Here is an 8,338-nt window from a genome sequence, read left to right on the forward strand (position 1 = left end):
GCTTATTTAAGTAGGGTAAAGCCCTAAACACGAATTGGAACTATTGATGAATGAAAAGCAAACCCTTTGGTTGCCTCCTTCCTCTCTTCTCTCTAATGGTGCTTCTTCTCTCCCCTTGATCTTCTTCTTCTAATTTCTTCTTGTGCCCCTCCAACTTCCTCAAGGTAATAACTTTCTTTCTTCTATTTTTTTTGTTTTGGCTAATTCCTCTTCGATCAAAATCTTGAGAACCGATCTAAACCCTAAATCCCCAAATTCTCAAATCCCTAATCCGAGAAACTTCTTGGTTCTTCGGACTAGTGATCTTCATTGATCGATTGGGTGTGACCATGCAAGATCGGGAGGTCTCATCCCTCGCCGGATCCAACCTAAGTAGTAATTGAATTCCCTACTCCATGGTTGTAGTGATGGCCCGCTCCATTGCATGTTTCCTTTATGATTTTCTCAGTTATGATGATTATTGTTAGAATTTTAGATCATTTATTCCTTTTATTTCCGCTGTTTAATTATCTCCATGAGCATGCATCATAATTAGGGCTGTCCTGCGTCAGATGGTATGGAAAGCGAGGGAATATCTGGATAACCTGGCCAATGGTGGTTTTGTGGTGGGCATTGTTTTGTATAACATACTGATTAATGGATATGTGAAAATGGGTGATGTTTGTGGGGCCTTTGGATTATATGAACGGCTAATAAAAGCCAGAGTGACCCCAAGTATTGTCACTTATAACTCCCTTATTTATGGGTTATGCAAGAGTAAGAAACTAGCTGAGGCAAAAGACTTGCTGCGAACCCTTTTGATTCATGGTTTGGTCCCTAAGACTGTTACTTATACTACATTAATGGATGCTTATTGCAGAGAGGGAGACATTGATGCAATGGTACGATTGCTTGATGAAATGGAGATGAAAGCCATCTCACCAAACGTCGTTACTTACAGCATTGTTATAAAAGGGCTTTGTAAACATGGGATGCTACAAAAATCTGTCAAAGTTCTCAAGGATATGTATACGAAGGGTATCATTCCAGATCAGATTGCATATAATACTCTCATCCAGGGTTTTTGAACAGAACATGGGAATGGCTTTTTCTTTACACGATGAAATGTTACAACACAATCTTGAGCCCAGTCCTGTTACGTACAACATGCTCATTAATGGCCTTTGCCTGAATGGCAACCTAAAAGGCGCAGAGAGATTTCTGGATCTTCTCCTGGAGAAGGGTATTATACATTGACGAAAATTGCTTACAACACGCTAATCAAGGCACAACGTGCAAAGGGTGATGTAAGAAAAGCGGTTGTACTCTTTGATAAAATGGCAAAGATGGGTTTTGAAATGTCAATCGGAGACTTCAGTGCGGTAATTAATAGATTGTGCAAAAGACGTCTAGTAAATGATGCGAAGATTTTCTTCAATATGATGCTACAGGCTGGCATTTCTCCAGATCAGGAAATTTTTTCTGTGATGCTTGTTGCTCTCAACAGAGAAGGCAATCTCAGTTCAGTGTCTGAAATGCATGCTAAGATGATAAAAAATGGTTTATTTCCCAGTTAGGTGGACTTTCAATGCCCATGGGTCATGACTCATTTTGAGGAAGTTGATGGTGGGTGTATATTTTGGTAAACCCAAGGCAAAACGGAAGCCAAATACTTTTGGAGCTGTGGAGTGAACACATCAATTTCATCATTGTTTTTGTACAAGGTACTACACAAGAATGGGTGTCATTTTCCTTTCATGTACTTCTATCCAGTAGGGCTGCAGCTCAATCTAAGTTCATGTCGGGTTGTCGAGGTCCTTAGGTTGGGTTCAGGTTGGATAATGCCAACCCAATTTAAAATCAAGTTGGCTTTGGGTTGAGCATATTCGTTTTGGGTTAGGTCAGGTGAGGAATAATCACGTGTATTTGGGTTGGGTTAGGTTGGGTTGGGTTGGGTCAAGTATAGAGGAATAGGGTTGCAACTAGGTTTCAGGTCAACCTGAACACATCGAACCTAACCCAAATTCGGGTTGGGTTGGTTTGGGTTGTCAAGGTCCTCAGGTCGTGTTAGGGTTGGAAAACTCGAACCAGATATGAGATCAGGTTGGGTTCAGGTTGAGCAAATTCGGGTGTGGTTGGGAATAATTGCATGTATTTGGGTTGTGTCAGTCAGGTCAGGTCAGGTTGGGTCCGTCTCAGGTTGAGCATAGAGCAATTTGATCTGGGTTTGGATTGGGCACCTTGGGCTGGAATTTGGGTCGGGTCAGGCTGTAGGTTGTCCTCTTGAGCTAGGGACAGGCTTCATTTGACCCTAAACTCGACCCAACCTGCCCAAGTTGCACCCCTATAGAGGAATTCAGGTTGGGTTCGGATTGGGCACCTTGGGTTGGAATACAGGTTGGGTTGGGTCCTCTAGGGTCAGGTCGGGCTGGGACCTGGGTTGACCCTCAACCTGACCCAACCTGCTGGAGTTGCTCCCCAACCATCTAGCAGCAGATTGTATATTGAACTTGGATATTGATTTCTTATATTCAGAGTTCAAAAACTCAGGCTCGTCTCATGATACATTTTTCAAATTCTGGACTGAATTTGGCCAAACCAACAGAGAACCCTCTGATGTAGTAATCAATTGACTCAGTCCAGACTCAGTCATCCTTATTAATAATATCAGAGTTTTGGTTTCGATTTTTGAGTCATGCGTAACCAAGCTGAATGATTCCATTTATGCGCTAATCCATGAGTTACAGGTCATTTTTTCCGTAATGGTATGGCCATTAAGCTGTTACGACCGCATAAATCGTAATGCTGGCCACCATTACCCTTACGTAACGGCTGGCCGTTATGTAACTGTTTTTTGCATTCCTTGATTGATATTCTGAATTACTGACCCATAGGCCAGTTTTGGAGTCCATGTCAAACAAAGGAAAAGGAAAAGCGTGTTCCTTTGATGTGACGATTTGCATTGTTTAGATAGCAAAGAAAAGAGTGGATTCTACCAAGCAATCATTACATTGTTCCATACTTTAGATTCTTGGCAATTCTTGGCAAAAGAAACGAAAGTGATATTGTGAGAGTACATGAGATTTCTGTTTGCTATGCAAAGAACTCAAAATGGGAATCCATGTTTCAACAGTTCTCATGGAAATCATCATTAGATGATTATTGTTTTCTCTTTTGTTTTTGCCCCCCTTCTTTTGTCTCAGATCCCATGTATCCTAACGTGCTCTTATGCCCCTTATATGCATAGGGAACATGAATGATTTATTATTATTATTAAAATCATGCAAATATTATATTACTTGTGAAAATTTTGAAATATTCACTGTTGTTCGAAATCATGTAGGGGATGAGTTTTAGAAATGGTGCAGAAGTGGATCAATGTGCTCAAGTTCTGTGATGTGCTGTCATTTCGCAAAAGGATCACCGCCAAATTCTCAGGGCTCAGGTATGAATACTATTTTTAATGAAGGTTTGAAATTGTAGTTAGGTTGGAGTTTGAGATTGCATGAAACTTAGTTTAGGACTAGCATTACCTGGACCTTTTTGCATTCTAGGTTTTTGCCTTGCTGACACTTGGATACTCTTAGAAACGACACAACGCTTCAAAATTTGTATGGACAATGTGTCTTAGTGATGCAATTGAGAAGTGCCACACGTTGCACACTTTAAGTAGGTATCCAAGCATGTTCTTTGCGAAGCTTTCCATTAATTTTTTTAAAATGTTTTATTTATTTATTTTTATTTTATTTTGTCAATCCGAATATCTCTTGGTCCTAGGCCCTGGCCCTCAGGCTTTCAAGGAAGCGTCCCAATGCCTAGATTTTTGGAATTTGACCTGTCAGACACTTTAGAACACTTTAGATACGTGGCCCCCATGCTGCATCTCCAGGTAACTTGGACTTGGAATCAAGTATTTGAGTATCATAAAGCTGATGCAGAGCCTTTCATTCAAGCATAGAGTTTCTGATTGTGGTGTCTGAGTCATTTGAGTCTCGTTGGCTTTTGTGACATGGGATCCACTTCTTTTGCCTTCTTTAACAACTGACTGACACTGACCACATTATTTTTTTTTTTTTTTTAATTTATTTATCTATCTTTTTTCTGATCAAAGCAGCTCAATTGTGCAAGTCTTTTGAGTGCTCAATCAGGTCTTTAAAACCTCAATTTAATTTGTTCAAATGCTAATGCTCGGTTGTATAAAGCCTAGTTACAATTCTACGCGGGAGCTAGTAGTTATACCCACTTTGATGGCTAAATACATCCATCCTTTATTATACTTTGAAGTTGTACTCATAGTTAACCATATGCCATTTTATATGGCATATTTTTTCAAAATACGTGTTAAAATCCTTCACAATATAAAAAGGTGTGTCTTTCAGAATCCCGGCAAAAAAATGCAAATATTTTTATAATTCTGATTGGAAAAAAAATTAAAATAACGGGAATGTGTTTAAAACAGGGGTAAAAACAGAAGCTACCAGCATTAATTTAACTCTTATGAAGCTGTCAAGATAACCTGTTTGAACACTCCCTCCCCTCAAAAGTCCGGAACTTTTGAGGTCGACTGTAACTCTTCCCATGAGCAAGAAGAGAATACAAAGATCTTGTTCCATAAAAGTTTTTCTTTTTAGTTTGTTTTGTCTTTGTCATGACTAGCATCCAGCGTATGTTGTCACCCACTGGGGCCCACATGCTGAGATGGTCCAATGGTTTGAACTGTCCCTAATCTTGCTATCACCATAAATAATCTAGTGTCCAGGAATGATGCTTCAGTGATAGATCCTAACCTTTGGTATCTAGAGTTGAATGGCAGCCATTTAAATATCCTTTTCATTGATCTGAACTCATCTACCAATATTAATTGTCAGAATCATCATCTGTTTATCTGCAGATAATATTATCTCTATTCATGGTAGGCAATTTGGGATTAATCGTCCACATATAATACTCTCTTTTCATGGTGGGCAATCTGGGACTAGACCTGTGTGACCTCAATGTTTGTAGACAGAGAGAACAGTCCAATGCAGTGAAACTCAAAACATTGTCTTCTGAAGTTGATTTTTTGCATTATGAAACTCAAAAACTTCAAGTTAATGCTCTTGAAGCTTAACTACAGTTGCAGTCAGGTACTTGGTTTTCATGGTGCCGCCCGTTTATTGTTGAATCAAGATGGGTCATTCTTTTACAATAGGTCACTTGTAATGGATCAAATGCAAACTGAACTGAACTTGGGCTTCTTGCAGATGGCTGTATCTTTAGATTGTCATGTTTTACATTTGAGCTGATGCCTTACATCAGTCCTACAATTCCTCAAATATGGATTGAAAAAAGAAGGAAATTCTCATGAACGCATGACTTTACTCAAAATCATGCTTGTTCGGTGATCTCGAAGATAATCCAATTCCCTTTAATATTTTTTGCAGAGAACATTTCCTATGTGTGCTTTCTGTACCATGAAAACTGGCGATGGTCACACTCTTCACTGCAGAATGCTCTCACACCTTCTGTTTCCACTGCATTGCGCTGAACTTGAATCATGGGAACCAGATATGTGCAGTTTGCGGCGCAAAGTGGAAGGAAATCCCTTTCCAAGGCCCCTTGTTGGGACCTCGACCATGGAAGAGCAAGGATCAACTAGAATGATTGGGCCCAAGATGACAATCAGACAACTGTATTGCATTGACAGGTGCCAACCGGCAGATCGCAATCATCTCTCTTCCACACTTTTGTGCTGGATCCTCAACCCCCAAAACCAGGAGCTCTCCAGCCGTGGAGATCGACAACAGCCAGACTAGAACGGTAGAGAACATAAAATTACATAGAATTCTCTCAGCCGTCCCACAGTTCACCTCCCAAGAACTTCATGAGCCATCTCAGAGCACCATTCACAACACCGATGCAGAATTTCGCCTGTTGACCTCATCATAGTGCTCAACGCCAGCAGCATCACAGCAGGTATGAAGCTTGCATTGCTGAAACAAGCAATGGGGTTTACGATCCAGAACCTCAGCCCCTCCATCTGTGTCTCCGTGATCGTCTTCTCACTGAATGCTTATCAGCTCATCACACGACAACACACATTGCTCAGCAGGCAAGGGAAAGACAAGATAGACTTTTGTCCTGGTTTGCTAGGAATCTACTCGTTACAAAGACATCAAGGAGCCAAGTAACTTTCAAAAGGAACCAGATCCAATGGCTAAAGCCGCACTTAATCCTATTGGAGCCTGATGAATGGACGGGCCTGATCTCTCAGAACTTGGTGAATTTCAGTGGAGCCCATCTAATGCAAGGCTGATATCTCCCACAAATGCCAATGTGGCATGCGTATTAGAACAGCGAGTATAGCAAACCTCACAAAAACAAATCTGAATTTTTCATAACATTCTCATAAATTAAGATCATCAGATCCTGGCCACACCTTTACATCCCAAACTTTCTAAAAATGCTTGCATCCGGATGCTATAGAGTCCTGATTAAACTATGTGGAGCCCACTGTGATTTTTTGTCTTATCCATGCTGTCCATCTGTTTTTCCATCTCATTTTAGGGTATGAGTCCAAATTTGAAGCATATCCAAAGCTCAAGTGGACCACACCATAGGAAACGGTGTGAATTAAATACCCACCGTTGGGAACTTCTTGGGGGCCACATAAGTTTTGGATCAAGCTGTTATTTGTGTTTTCCCTTCAGCCATGTTTTTGTGACCTTATGAACAGGTTGGATGACAGAGAAACATCACTGCGGGCCCCAAGAAGGTTTCAACGGTGGACATCATTATCCCCACTGTTTTGTTTGGTGTGGTCCGCTAGAGTTTTGAGTATGCTTCAGTTTTGCACTCATGCCATAAAATGATATGGAAAAATGGATGGACGGCGTGGATAATGAAACATGCATGCCGTGTGGGCCCAACAGTTTACTCCATACGCTAATGAGAAGTTATTACACCTCTCAAAGAGAACATCCGTACATGTGTGGTCCACCTGATGAATGGATGAATCTGATTCTTTTGCCAGGTGATGTTGATGGTGGGGCACATCTATTAGATGGCACGGATGTGATATAAATGTTGCACGTTGGAATGTGTACGATGGGACATTTGGACTATGGGAGCCCGGAGGGGTCATAAAAAATGAAACTGTATAATATTTGATGGTTAGACAATGGCTTATCGATTCTATGAATGTGGTGTGCCCATTGCTATGATCCAAACCATTGATAGGATGGGCCCACCTGGGATCAACAAAGACGGACGGATAGGAAGGAAGAATACATCGCGGATTTTCCATGACTGAAGATAACCATAATTCGATTATCTCAACCATACGATTAACGGCAAGCAAAATGGACGATAGAAGTGAAAATGATCTTACTGTCTATGGTGCTTTTGGACCAGTATTAGGGTCCACCCGAGCCAGGTTCCTTTAAGATCTTTGGATTGGGTCCACACATGCCGGGACTGGCTCACTTACAAATGTACATGAAGGAAAATCATGTCCATTCATTTGCACGCACACATGCATACAGATGAGTGGATGATAATAGGCAGGCACCACTCAGATCGTACATGCTTCATATATTAACTGATTCTAAACCGTCCAAACCGAGGGACACTGTAGATGGCTGATCATCACAAAATAAGATTTACTCCTAACCATTGATTACTGCACACTTGTGCTTTGAATTCAAATCCTTAACTACTTTAATTTTAACCCTCCATAAAAATTCACCAATCAACCAGCTCACGAATTGAATTAGTTTTGTTGTTGTTGTTGTTGTTGTTGTTGTGAGGGATGGTAATGGGCCGGTTTGAACCTGATCAAAGTTAGGGATCTGTACACCGGTTGTGTTAGTTCCGTCACTTGCTCGACCTGGCTCGGCTCAAAATTGGATTCGGACCGAGTCGAGTTGGTTTTTGGAGCTCGAAAAAATTTCAAGCTGAGTTCGAGTTCAACTTGGTCGGCTCAAACCCCGACTCAAATTGACTCAGATCAAATAGGCTTGGTGACTTTGTCATTTTGATCTTGATGTTGCTCGCCGAGTGTTTGATGAAATGCCTCAACGAAGTGTTGTTTCTTGGACTGCCCACATATCAGTTATTCTCAAAATGGGCATTCGAGGATAGATTGAGGAAACAAATCTTGACAATTTATTTATTTTCACATCATTGGACTGCCCTCATATCTTGATTTTAATAACGCTCGCCAAGTGTTTGATGAAATACCTGCAAAGTGCTCTTTCTGATTTACATTCAAGATATGGGAGATGAAAATGCAATTTGTGTTTGAGAAAATGTCACTGGCTTGAACTCGGCTCTAGCTGCTGACCAAATTGAGCCAAGTCAAGCCAAGCTCAAGCTGGTG

At 40.9% G+C, this 8,338-nt stretch overlaps 1 pseudogene; it reads left to right on the plus strand.

Annotated features, from left to right (window-relative positions):
- The first annotated feature begins 260 nt into the window (after nucleotides 1-260).
- LOC131255893 (putative pentatricopeptide repeat-containing protein At1g13630) lies at nucleotides 261-6,411 on the plus strand (annotated as a pseudogene).
- Nucleotides 6,412-8,338: the final 1,927 nt, after the last annotated feature.

Source organism: Magnolia sinica, chromosome 9 (genome assembly GCF_029962835.1).
Source record: "Magnolia sinica isolate HGM2019 chromosome 9, MsV1, whole genome shotgun sequence".
Lineage (NCBI taxonomy): Eukaryota > Viridiplantae > Streptophyta > Magnoliopsida > Magnoliales > Magnoliaceae > Magnolia > Magnolia sinica.